This window comes from Brienomyrus brachyistius, unplaced genomic scaffold, assembly GCF_023856365.1.
Source record: "Brienomyrus brachyistius isolate T26 unplaced genomic scaffold, BBRACH_0.4 scaffold84, whole genome shotgun sequence".
NCBI lineage: Eukaryota > Metazoa > Chordata > Actinopteri > Osteoglossiformes > Mormyridae > Brienomyrus > Brienomyrus brachyistius.
The window spans coordinates 402,996-416,872 of record NW_026042359.1 but is presented as its reverse complement, the minus strand read 5'-3'; the positions used below and the strand labels follow the sequence as shown (position 1 = coordinate 416,872).

Genomic DNA, 13,877 nt, shown 5'->3' with positions numbered 1-13,877 from the left:
AATGGAAGCAGTAAGTACTGTAGTCGCTGTGAAGAAAGGGCAAGCTTAGCATCTACAACATCTTTTAAAAGAGGACATATTGTGGTTAAACTAGGTAACAAGACGGTGGAGTGACTTTGTTGATTAAAGTCTGACGTGTTTATTTGGTATAGTTTTCACTTTTAGCTCAATTCATTTTTTCGTTAGTTTCCATCATCCTTTCACTTATGTATTACGGTAATATAACTGGTCCCAAACAAGCCCAATGCATGCATACACACACACACATACACATACACAGACACACGCACACATACATACACACACACACACACACTGATACTGTAAATTAATGTAGAATAAGCCCAGATTTTAACCTACATGTTTTCCTCAAACATTTATTCAGTGGAGATTGTAATGTAGCAAGCAGACAATTTCATGGCTTTAATAATGAGTGTATTTAGGAACTATAATGGCAAAACATAACACAAAGCTCTCTGTATTAATGGTATTTTAATAACCATTAATAGACAACACATACGGTGGAGTTTTGCCTATTCTGGTGGTCCATCATCCAGAATAGTGCCTGTATGTTTTCCCTTGTTATAGCACCAGTGCTGTGTGGTTTGCCATCGAAACTTTACACAGTGTACAACCATCTTTTTGTTAAAATAATTAAAAATAACTTGAAATTAAAAATTAAATTATTTTAATACATAAACTGATATGTTGATTTAAAATATTGATGCTGACAGATTTTCAGTGGCAGCCCTAGTTGACATCATTATTTATTTCATCCTATTCCGTACCCAATAGCATCTACATGTCATACTGCTGACACTTTTAAGTGAATATATTTTATGTGTGTGTATTTATGTCATGTGTCAGGATTTGCGCTGGTAATGCGGGTGAGCGCGCGGGCAGAGCAGCGGGCAAGGAGCAGGCAAGCAGGCAAAGTACGGGGAAAACGGGGATTTATTCAAGGGAAAGAGCAGGGCAGGACGGAACGCTGGTACTGACATTAACAAACATCAATGACGGACAAGAAACTAAGGCAATACATGGACTAAATAGACAAGACAGAGCAAAACAACAGGGTGCAGCTGGGTACGATCGGGGAAGCACACGTGGATAATCAGGGGGGCGTGGCACACACGAGGGTCGTACGAGCCGGGCGTGACATCATGTTTATGTACATTTTCATTTCTGCTACCTGATACTTGTATGTATTATCAATTAAGGCATCAGTCTTGGATTAAACACAAGTACAGATTTCATTGTATTTTGGTACATCCTGCACTTAATGACAATAAATCTTGAACCAGTTAGAATGACCTTTATTCAGCTGTTTTAGGTGAACCCCATGATGTCCTGTAATAAAGCTGTTCAAAATTAAGGTTGTGATGAGATATTCCTCTTGTTTCTCCTTTTTATGCATAAAAACATTCATGAAGGAATCTGAATATCTGCTTGATTACTTTTGCCATTGTTAATTTTTACAGTCTTCATGACTACATCAGCAACATCGTTTAATTTCACTGTTTGTACATAGGAGCTGCACAGTGGTTAGGCCTGTTGCCTGACACATCTGGGAGGAAGGTTCAAGTCACGTCTGTGGATCTCGCATGTTCTCCAGGTGTCATGGGGTTTCTTCTGTTTTGCCCGACAGTCTAAAAATATGCCAAGATTAATTGGAGTTGCCAAATTGCCCATGTCTGAGTGGTGTGTGTGCCCTGTAACAGGTTGGCACCTGGTCCTGGGTTATTCCCTGCTTTGTGCCCATATCATCCTGCATAGGCTCCAGACCCCCTGTGACCCTGCACAGGAAGTTCACCATCCCTGGCCAGTTCTGTGGAAGTTAACAACACTTTAGTCAAACAACAGACTAACCAAGTCTCAAGCTTCAAAAAGGGAGCTGCTCATTACCTGAAGAGAAGAGGAACATAAGAAGTAGACTATAGCTCAGCTTTCCTTGCTGATGATGGGAGGACACTGAGACGAGGTGAGAGAACTAAATAGAAGGTCAGTTGGCTCCTGCTGACACCCAACAGTGTGACACAAAACGAGTGGCATTGCAGACCTCACTGCTAAATATGGAAAGAGGAGAAATATTTATGTAAATAAAATGTAGAGCATCTATAATAAAAGCACAGCTATTAGGTGCTAATGATCCAGTTCACACCCAAGATGCCTAAGTTTGCTCAGGTCATTCCTGTGATGTAACATGGACCGGCAGGCGCAATGTACTCACTGTGTGCACTGTGGCGGAGAATCTCACCAGGTCCTTCAACATCAGCTCCATAGTATGTAAAGCACAGCAGCACCTCTACTTTCTACAGAAGCACAGAAAAGCCCATCTCCCATCCTCACATTCTATCAGTGAACTGTTGAAAGCACCCTGAGCAGCTGCATCACGGTCTGCTTTGGGAACTGTGTCGCCTCAGATCGCAAGTCCCTACAACAGATAGTGATGACAGTTGAGAAGATCACTGGAGTATCTCTCACCTCCATCACGGATATTCACACCACACACTGCATCCGCAAAGCCACCACCATTGTGGATGAGCCCACCCACCCCTCACATTATCGTTTCACCCTCCTGCCTTCTGGAAATAGGTACCGGAGCATTCAGGCCTTCACAGCCAGACTCAAACAGCTTTATCCCCCATGCCGTCAGACTACTGAACTCTCAGGGACTAATCTGATACAACACACACATACACTCATTAACACACTTTATTATTTAACTACTATTTTTTATCTTATTGTAGCCATGTTTACAGTTACTTTTATTTATTTTTATTGCTACCTCATTGCACAACCAAACTGCACCTTATCAGTATTGGGTTTACTGTGCTGTTTGTGCTCGTTGGTGTCAGTTGTCCTCTCTTTTTGCGCTGTCCAGCAATGTTTGCAGTTTTTGCTCATTATGCACCATACAGTATGTTGCTAGACTGTTATGTGTTAGTCTTGTGTTAATTTAAGTAGCACCTTGATCCAAGGAAAACGCTGTTTCTTTTGTAACTCTGTACTATACTCAACCGTGTAAAGTTAAAAATAACATTAAAGACCTACTTGACTTAACTTTTACTGGTAACAGGTGCTAAAGTGAAGTGATGCGGGGGACAGTGTGGGACTGCACTCTTCTGGCTGGGACCTTGAATAAATTAATGAATGTTACATTTATACAGCCCTTTCCTAAGATACACAAAGCGCTTTACAGAAGCACTGGGGAGCCACTTCAACCCAAACATGAGGCAGCAGGAGAGGGGGCCCAGGCAGAGAGAACAGCCAACAAGACGGGTGCTTCCACAGACAGGACGGGGGCCCCGGCAGACCAACGCTGACGACTCCTGGGACCAAGTCAACAGAGCAGCTGTTGTCATTGTGACTCACCCTCATACATCCATCCATCCATTGTCCAAACCGCTTATCCTACTGGGTCGCGGGGGGGTCCGGAGCCTATCCTGGAAGGATATGGGCACGAGGCAGGGAACAATCCAGGACGGGGGGGCCAGCCCATCGCAAGGCACATTCACACACACATGCACTCCTACGGCCAATTTAGCAAGAAAGAACATGCAAACTCCACACACATGTGACCCAGGCGGAGACGCGAACCGAAACGAGTCCCAGTGGTGGGAGGTAACAGTGCTAATCACTGCACCACCAAGCAGCCCCACCCTAATACATGATTTCAGATTTTTGATTTTAATCCCCTTTTCTTTTTTTGGCAACATATAAAGTGCTGTGAATGTCACTGTCAGATTGTCACATCATCCTCCAGTTGTCCCTTGTCACCCTGGATGCACATTGAGTGTTTGGTAAATATTTTATCTTGTAGTGTTCCTGATTTTTTCCTGTGTTTTAACTTGCAATTCTCAAATTTCATGACTGGCATCCGTGGGGACGATTAATTAAACCTGCTAACTCTGCACTTCAATTTCAAACTGTTGGTAACATGTTGTCATGCCCGGCCCGTCCGCTCCTCGTGTGTGCCACGCCCCCTGATTATCCACGTGTGCTTCCCTGATCGTCGCCAGCTTTGTCTGCTTACTCTGTGTATTTAAGTCCTAGTCTGACCTGTTTCCCTTGTCCGTCATTGATGTAAGTTGGCATCTGATGTTTCCCGTCCGAAGTCCTTTGATTAAACTCCCGTTTTGCCCCGTATTTGCCTGTCCGCTTGCTCCTTGCACGCCTTACCCGCACGATCGCCTGCCTGCACCACCCCGATCGTGACACATGTGTACATATTTTTGTCTGATCTTTTCACCACCAGGTGGCGATATAGCAACTCCAGAGTTATTGATGGCTAGGACAAAAAAACACAGTAACACAGAGGTGTAGCTAAAAATTCTGGGCCCCTGACAGAATGTCACCTTGCGCCCCTCTGTCGAATTTTACATACTGGGAGAGAGATTTGTTGAGCCATCTTCCAATCTATTCCAATCCAGCTTCATTTGAAAAGCACTTTAAACAACCTTATGGACCAAAGTGCTGCACAAAGGAATAAATAATAACATTCACACACTTAAAAACGAAGTAAAAGAAATTTAATAAGAACCAAAACATTAAATGTGAGTAAAAGGCCATTAATAAAATTTTAAAAAATCAATTAATAAAGAAAAGGCGAAGATTAAAACAAAATTTACTATTAAAATTAACATCTCACAACGTGTCAAAGGTGAAGGAGAAGAGATGAGTTTTAAAAAGAGATTTAAAAACGGACAGAGAAGAGGCCTCTCTAATGTGAAAAGGCAAGTCATTCCACATTTTAGGATCTGCGACTGCAAAAGCTCATGCTGAGTCTTAGGAACTGTCAGGAGCAGCTGATCAGCTGACCTGAGAGAGCGGGTGGGGGTGTAAGGGTGAAGCAGCTCACAGAGGTAGGGTAGAGCAAGACCACTGAGGGCTTTAAAAGCAAATAACAGAATTTTAAAATGAATCCTAAAATGTACGGGCAGCCAGTGGAGTGAGGCTAAAATGGGGGAGACATGCTCATATTTCCATGTGCGGCAGCATTTTGAACCCTCTGGAGGTGAACAATAGTGGAGCCTCTAACTCCAACATAGAGGGCATTACAGTGGTCCAAACTAGTACCGACAAAAAAGTGGATTACTGTCTCAAAGTGCTGCCTAGAAAGAATTGGCTTTATTTTGGCCAACTGCCTCAATTGTAAAAAGTTTGACTTGACAACTGACCATATCTGAGTGTCAAACTTAAGGTTGGTGTCGACTTTAACCCCTAGGTGTTTGATATTTTTCCAAGGAACCTAAAATGGAGTGGAGGTCAGAGGAGTGGAGTTACCAAAAACCAACACTTCTGTCCATTACCTCCCCACTTTCTTGTTAGTTACAATATTTGTTCTGCATTACTGTACCGGTTTGGAGTCTTTTGATATTAAGGTGAATAACACAGTGAAAAAAGAGACAGATGCATTGACAGCAGTTGTGGCCACACTTTGGACTGGGAGTGTAAGAGCAAAGGAAACTGAATCCACTATGTTCTGTCCTGTAAATTTTTATTAAACAACACATGACACACATACGAGTCCTGTTTTAACTTTCAGGGCTGATGGTCTGCAGCCTGGCTTGTGGTCTACAGTGCAGAGCAGGTGCAGTCACTGTGCTGAGCCCGGCATTATAGTAATGATGCAGCCTTTCACACTGACCAGTGAGAAATAACCTTGAAAATGACTGTGCTCTTTGTGGTTCTCCTTTTGGAAACATCTTACCACCAAGAAACAGACTAAACGTATCTTCTACTTATCAGTCATCAGAAATGTCATGCAGTAATCAGAGGTTAGACAGCAAAAATGACTTTTGTATTTTTATCTTTTGTCATTCTTTTATCCAGCGACTACTAATTCTCGTCAGGCTCTGGAGAGGGTGGGACCTGTCCCAGGAAGCACAGAGCACAGGCCTGCATGGGATGCCATTCCACACAGACAAAAACAATTAAGATGCTCAGATTTGCCTCACTGTGTGATTTTGACTGAAAGATGAACTAAGCACAGTCTTGTGTGTATAAAAATGCGTAGATTCATTTAACTTTAACAATGAGATTCAGCAACATGACCTTATAGTGTTAATGATCGGTATCTTACTGGTATTAACTGAATTATGCAAAATTCTACATTATTCTATATTATTGCACCCAAATTGTTCATACTGACTAAATGTAATTACTGACATCCTGGACATACTGCTTTTTAGGTTTGGATTTAAAATGTTAGTAGACAAATTCATGCTGTCAATAACATCTCACTTGCTCACCCCCTTTTAGATAAAAATACCCTTTGTGGTTTTTCTAGTGAAGCAGAGGGCCTGAGCTGAGGACCTGACGGTTGTGTGGTTTTCGCTCACTGAGACGAGAGACACAAACACCCTGCTCTCAGTCGGTCAGTCTTCCTGTAAAATGTGGAGGTGAGACTGCTAGTGGAAAATTACTGACTGCAGCATCAACAACACATTTAAACAGCAGCACAAACAAAATGTTCCACAAATGCAGGACATCTGTATGCTTACAGCACACATCAGACACGCTGACCCTCAGCACTGAGCTCCTCCAGGCTCTGTGCTCTCCCCCTTCTCTTCATTCTCTACACAAATCACTGCTGCTCCAGTGAAGATCCTGAATTTTGCAGGTGATACTACTACGTTTGCCATCATAACTGAAGGCGATGAGTCTGCCTACAGACTGGAAGTCGTACAGCTGACTATCCAGTTATGAACTTACATTATCCCAAATGTCCACATGCTTAAACTCCTCTCATCATCAGGGAGGAGCGTCCCTTGGCACTGTAGAGTAGATGGATGAGATAACAAGGCTGTCATCAATTTTATGTGACACCTCTCACCCTCCCAACAGACTATGGAGGCCCGGGGCAGCTCCTTCAGTAAGAGACTCAGACACCCGGCGTGTGACAGAACAGTACCGCAGGTCATTGGGCCCCACAGCAGTCAGGCTTTATAATCTGCACTCTGCTCATTGAACTTTTCCTCTGTTCACTGTCTTCTGATACAGTTTCTATCTGCTGCTGATCTGCAATATTGTTCCTCCTTATTCACTGATGTGCAGTGTTGCATTGAGCCAGTGCATTATTCCCCTGTGTGGCAGCTTCCTTTGGGAGGCTAATATCTTGCACATGAGCAATAATGTTACATGCAATAGGATTGTGTATAAGTTAAGGATTGTGCATAAGTTAATTTTAATATTCCTATAATATTCCTGTATGTAATATATTCTTATATTTTGTTTCTATTATTACCCTATATTTATAAATACATACATTTCTTTTACATTCATAATGATGTTGTTTGTTGTTTTGTGCCCCACTGCTCTTGTAACAAGCCTCAGTCTTGACTCTCCCTTTTAAGGTCTTGGCCTTAAATCACACTCGATATAGGTGGTGTCGTCCCCATCACCCTGACCAGGATACATGCTGTAAGATTAATGGATGGTGTTTATCTGTGTGATGAAAAAGAATGTGAATAAAACAAAAATGTACCATTATAAATGGGATCCCTAAGATGTGTGGTGGTTTCAGATGTGGACTGATGAGAATTTTGTTCTGTTGTGAAAGCTGTACATTCTGTTCCATGTACAGGGTAGTGATATGTAGCAATCATGTGCTCCAGTCAAATGTTCAGCTGCATGAATAATAATGGTGGCTTGTTTGGATAAAATAACTTAGGCTGAATACTTCAAAGCGTGACCTGGGTGAGGTAGAGAGGAAACAGGGTCTTACAAGCAGCAGGTATTGTTCTCTCTGTGTAGTTTTTACTCTTTGCAAAGTGAGCCCAGCACAGTGCAGTCAGTGGGTCAGTCTTCCTGAGCTGCATCTAACCAGTGGAAACATCTGCAGCACTGCAGAGAAGCACTCAGCAGACAAACAAACCAAAACAGCTTACAGCTGTATGTCACTTTTGGACAGAGGTGGACAAAGTACACAACTTCACTACTTGAGTTAAGTATAGATACTCCTCGTCAAATAATACTCAAAGCTTTTCAGTTAATTTTTTACTTCAGTTAAAGTACTGGAGTATTTGCATCTAAAAATACTTAAGTATTCAAAAGTACATTATGTTTTAAATGCAAGACATTTTTCAGAACCTAATGACTCCTGAACACCCCACTGAATACACTGACTGGCTTGTACATCTTGTAGAATAAAAAGCTTGTGGAATATGATACAATGACGATAGAAACACAACTGGCATAACAAAAGTACAGCCATTGTCATTTTCATCTTATTTAACACCCCCCACCCCACTCACACAAAAGAGCATGCTAGTGTTCTTACAGAGCCGTAGCAGTGTGTGTGTGAGTGTGTGTGCATGTGTGTGTCTGTGTGTGTATGTTTGTGTGTGTGTGTATGTGTGTGTGTGTGTGTGCATGTGTGTGTATGTTTGTGTGTGTGTGCATGTGTGTGTTTCTGTGTCTGTGTTTGTGTGTGTTTGTGTGTGTGTCTATGTGTATGTATGTGTGTGTGTGTGTGTTTGTGTGTGTGTCTATGTGTGTGTATGTTTGTGTGTGTGTGTGTGTGTGCATGTGTGTTTGTGTGTATCTGTGTGTGTATGTTTGTGTGCGTGTGTGTGTGTGTGTCTATGTGTGTGTATGTTTGTGTGCGTGTGTGTGTGTGTGTATGTGTGTGTATGTTTGTGAGCCAAGTAACAGGACAGGGAGCAAGAAACAAAACTCCTCTTTCTTAATTATCCACATCGTTATTAACGACACAGGTATATATACAGGTACATATACAGGTACATGTATATACTCAAAAATACATACAGTACACAACATTAAATGAAAAACGTAATTTAAGAACACTTGAAATTTTCATTCAGTTTCTTTCATCTGTTTAATATAATCGATCAGTCCCTGTGCGTTTGCCCCAAACCATTCAGCATGGTACACAAGGGAGACAAGTAAGCATGTGTCACATCAAAGAACTGATTGCAACAACTCAGCCTTTCCACAACATTAAAGCCGCTTATTCCCCCCATGCCATGAAGAAATAATCTCTGTGGCTCCCCTCTCCCCCTCCCTCAGCCCCCAGTCTGGCTTGAACATTTGCACTTCCAGTAAAAATGCGCCCCAAACACACTGACACCAAACTCCGTAAAATCCTGTGATTCAGTCTCAGAAGCACTGGCTCCCCTGCCCTCCTTCTGAACATTATTAAAGCTACACCCTGAACACTCTGTGTGACTGACATGAATGAGAAGCATCTTTATTCATAATCTCTGTAGCGGAGGTCAGAATACAGAGTGTCATTATTCCTGTCTTTCTTCTGTCTCCTGGGTTTTGGCTTCTTAAGGTTCAGGGCAGCGTAATTCAGTGTGTCCTCGTCATTGCACTGTGGAGACAAAGATGGCAGAATTGGATGGATCAAATTGGTTTGCTATTACTTATTTTCACAAATAGCACTTAAAATGCTGATCCCAGGATGGAAATCAGTCTGAGGTTCATTTGTTTTACTGACGATTTGTAATTTGAAAAATTTATTACATACTTGCTTGCGTGACCATTCCACTTTTGATATATCACTGTTCTTTTCATCTGTTTAAAATATATAACACATCAATATATTATTTAATTTCACGCGGTATCATACAGTGGTCAGATAACATTCCGAATTTTCAAGCCATCAACATCCTTTTTGTCTCAAAAATGAAAGTAAAAATGACTTCTGTCAATTTAAGTGTGCATGTTTGGATATGTGTTATTTGTTCTCAGATATCATATATAATAAAATTGCTATAAAGGAGATCTTGGTAATAAAAGTTATTGATATGCAACTTATTGCAACATGTATATTTCAATAGATTTTGCAAAATATGAAAGATATAATACAAAAATGTTAATCTTACAGTAGAAAAAGGTTTATGTAAATAAGGTGAGATTTAATAATGGATTTTTAAACTGGGTTACCTGTGTCACGACCGCGGTCGGGCGAAGCAGCGATCGTGCGGGTCGGCAGGCGAGCAGGAACAGGCAAGTAGGCAAAGTCGGGAAATACTGGGGATTTATTCGTGGACAGGAAACAGATACGGGGAACATCTACTCACTCCAACGAACATCAATGACAGACAAGGAAAACTGGGGAGACCAGGACTTAAATACACAAGACTGATTGAAAGCAAACGGACACAGCTGGGTACGATCCGGGAAACACACGTGGGTAAGCAGGGGGCGTGGCACACAGGAGGAGCGGACGAGCCGGGCATGACAACCTGCAAGAGTGGTTTTAATATGAACATTTTATCTATCATAAAACAATTTTATATTTCTATAATTTGTGAAAATCTACATTTTGTCCTTCGTCTGAGTGCATAAAGCCGGGCAGCGTACCTGCACAGTGTGTACAGGTCAGTTTACATCTTATACAAATGAGAGCAACGTTCAGAATAATGCTGCAAGATAAAACTATCAGCAAGCCAGAGTGAAGAGGATCCAGCAGCTTCTGAAAGCCTGTAACAAAGAGATAGATTTCAGCATAATGATATAGAGACACATTTCCCATTTGCTTACATTACATTAGTTAAAGATAAAATCTATAATACATTACAGCAGTTGTTTTGTAAATAGTCCATTTTTAACATGAACTTCTAGTATTTTGCATTTTAACAATTTCTATTAATATTTGAAATAATTATTAAATTAACATCTGTGTAATTAAATTTAAGCACTTAAATTAGAAAATTCAATACATTAAAATAAGAAATAAATGTCTTAATAGCAGAATAAGCTAAATAAAACTTTGAAGCAGATGTACTCTCCACACTGGGTGCTACCATCTATATCCAGCTCTGTGCCGTTCCCAAACAGCATCTCCCCTCACTGGGTGTTACCATCTATATCCAGCTGTGTGCCGTTCCCAAACAGCATCTCCCCTCACTGGGTGTTACCATCTATATCCAGCTGTGTGCCGTTCCCAAACAGCATCTCCCCACACTGGGTGTTACCATCTATATCCAGCTCTGTGCCGTTCCCAAACAGCATCTCCCCTCACTGGGTGTTACCATCTATATCCAGCTGTGTGCCGTTCCCAAACAGCATCTCCCCACACTGGGTGTTACCATCTATATCCAGCTGTGTGCCGTTCCCAAACAGCATCTCCCCACACTGGGTGTTACCATCTATATCCAGCTGTGTGCCGTTCCCAAACAGCATCTCCCCACACTGGGTGTTACCATCTATATCCAGCTGTGTGCCGTTCCCAAACAGCATCTCCCCTCACTGGGTGTTACCATCTATATCCAGCTGTGTGCCGTTCCCAAACAGCATCTCCCCTCACTGGGTGTTACCATCTATATCCAGCTGTGTTCCATTTCCAAACAGCATCTCCCCTCACTGGGTGTTACCATCTATATCCAGCTGTGTGCCGTTCCCAAACAGCATCTCCCCACACTGGGTGTTACCATCTATATCCAGCTGTGTGCCGTTCCCAAACAGCATCTCCCCACACTGGGTGTTACCATCTATATCCAGCTGTGTGCTGTTCCCAAACAGCATCTCCCCACGCTGGGTGTTACCATCTATATCCAGCTGTGTGCCGTTCCCAAACAGCATCTCCCCACGCTTGGTGTTACCATCTATATCCAGCTGTGTTTCGTTCCCAAACAGCATCTCCCCTCACTGGGTGTTACCATCTATATCCAGCTGTGTTTCGTTCCCAAACAGCATCTCCCCTCACTGGGTGTTACCATCTATATCCAGCTGTGTGCCGTTCCCAAACAGCATCTCCCCTCACTGGGTGTTACCATCTATATCCAGCTGTGTTTCGTTCCCAAACAGCATCTCCCCTCACTGGGTGTTACCATCTATATCCAGCTGTGTGCCGTTCCCAAACAGCATCTCCCCACACTGGGTGTTACCATCTATATCCAGCTGTGTTTCGTTCCCAAACAGCATCTCCCCTCACTGGGTGTTACCATCTATATCCAGCTGTGTGCCGTTCCCAAACAGCATCTCCCCACACATGGCCACGGCGCAGTAGTAAGTCCCAGCATCGGAGAGGCTGAGGTTCCCCTTGGGGAGGCTGTAGACGCAGCTCCGTGTAGGAGATCCAGCCTCAGGGCTCTTCTCACACTCATCACTGCTGTTTCCGTGGCTGTAAATGACTCCAGGAAGGGATTCTCCTGATCCATGTCTGAACCAGTAAACACTGTGTTCTCCTGCACAGCTCCCAGTCTCTATCGTACACTGCAGGCTCACAGAGTCTCCTGGCTGCAATGTGTCAGACACAGGCTGCTGTACCACTGTCCTGCTGTTGGAGTCTTTACCTGAAAAGCAAAATAGTCATGATGACAGCCCTTTGAGAATAACAATGGAAAATACAGATCCTCAAATCCTGAATCGATGTTCTTCTAGCCATCCAAGAAATCAGTAACTTCTTGGAGAACAGCTGACATTCTTTTCTCTTTTTATTGTATTACTGATTATTAGTATATATCCGGTAACACTATACATTAACTGCACCTACATAATACCTAAATAAAAATTATATGATAATAACAAACATTATAATCATATAATGTCTTGTATTAATGTATGAAGGTAGATGAATATAATTAATTTCAATTCAAAGAAATGACGTGTGTAAAGTGTACTTTATATTTTCATGATTTTCGTGACTTTACATTTGGTTTATGTTGCCCCTTTTCCACAGGAAGGTATTTATTGTTTTTGCATATTTAGCTCTTGATGTGTTTTGGTATTTTTGAGCATTTTGCTGTAGTACCTGCATGATTTAATTAAAGAGCCGAAGAGCTCTTTGCCCATTACTAGTTTGTCTATCTTTTAACATTAAAGAAAAAGTATACATAGTAAAAGGAATTACTTGGTTTGGTAGTTGCTCCTATTAATTTTCTTATGTGCACAAAAGTAAGTTTTTCCGTTCAACCATAGCACTACAGTGAAAAGCAAAACGTCATGGGAAATGCAATTATGCTTCATTCCAATACACATTGCTAATTTTTCATTATTATTACATTTATTCAGCATAATATCTTCAATATCTTCTGGCCTGAAATCTTTTCCTGCTACACTGAAGACTCTCTCAGCCTGTGCAGAGAAAGCTGCAGCCAAAGGGTTGGCGTCCTCTGATAAACATGGTTGGCTCAGGTATCAGTGACATTATGTGAAGCTTTCATGGCAGGAATAGGGTCTAGTTTGACTTTTGATGCAGGAAAAGTGTTTGGGACGTTTCTTAGGTTAGAAACTGCCGTCACTGCAGCCAACACTGACTTCTAAGGAGAGACACTCAGCTCTTCCTATGAGCAGATCCACCATGGTGCACAAAATGACAGTTTAATTATTATTTTAGGTGACACTTCAAATGTTGCATTATTTAATTCTGAATAAAACGACATTTTTATAACAATGACGTATAACAATGTTAATGTGTTTATGTATAACTCATATTTAAATAATAGACTGTATAGTTAAAAGCTACACCGACAGTACGTATATGAACTTGAATTTGAATCCGAACCCTTTTTCGTTCTTCTTCTTTAAATTCAAATATGAATTTCAATGCCACAACCTGTTTTCAACCACAATTCAAATTTAATTCAGATTAACAAAATGAACTGAAATTCTGAATTTTAGGATACGTATTTGAGAATTTCATTCTCAAATCATTTCTGATTGGTGCACATCCCTAGTTCATATGTTAAATCATGCATTTTTTTTCAGAGTGAATACACACTGACTGCTCAGATAAATAATGTCAAAAATAATTTTCTTTGGTTACTTAAGATTTTTGCACAGTCCTATACCATACATAACAACTCAAACATTTTATTTTTATGTTATTTGTTTTAAAGAGGCTGCCATGTGTAACATTAACATCTGTATAAAGAGAAGGTTAGGCGTTTTGGCTGACAGCA

The 13,877-nt window shown here is 41.5% G+C and overlaps 1 long non-coding RNA gene across 1 annotated transcript; it reads right to left on the bottom strand.

Annotated features, from left to right (window-relative positions):
• Nucleotides 1–9,249: 9,249 nt before the first annotated feature.
• On the bottom strand, nucleotides 9,250–10,015 carry LOC125727023 (uncharacterized). The gene is made up of 3 exons (XR_007388513.1): nucleotides 9,916–10,015; nucleotides 9,497–9,543; nucleotides 9,250–9,340 (listed from the first exon to the last, which is right to left on the bottom strand). It is a non-coding gene; the product is annotated as an uncharacterized LOC125727023 (long non-coding RNA).
• Nucleotides 10,016–13,877: the final 3,862 nt, after the last annotated feature.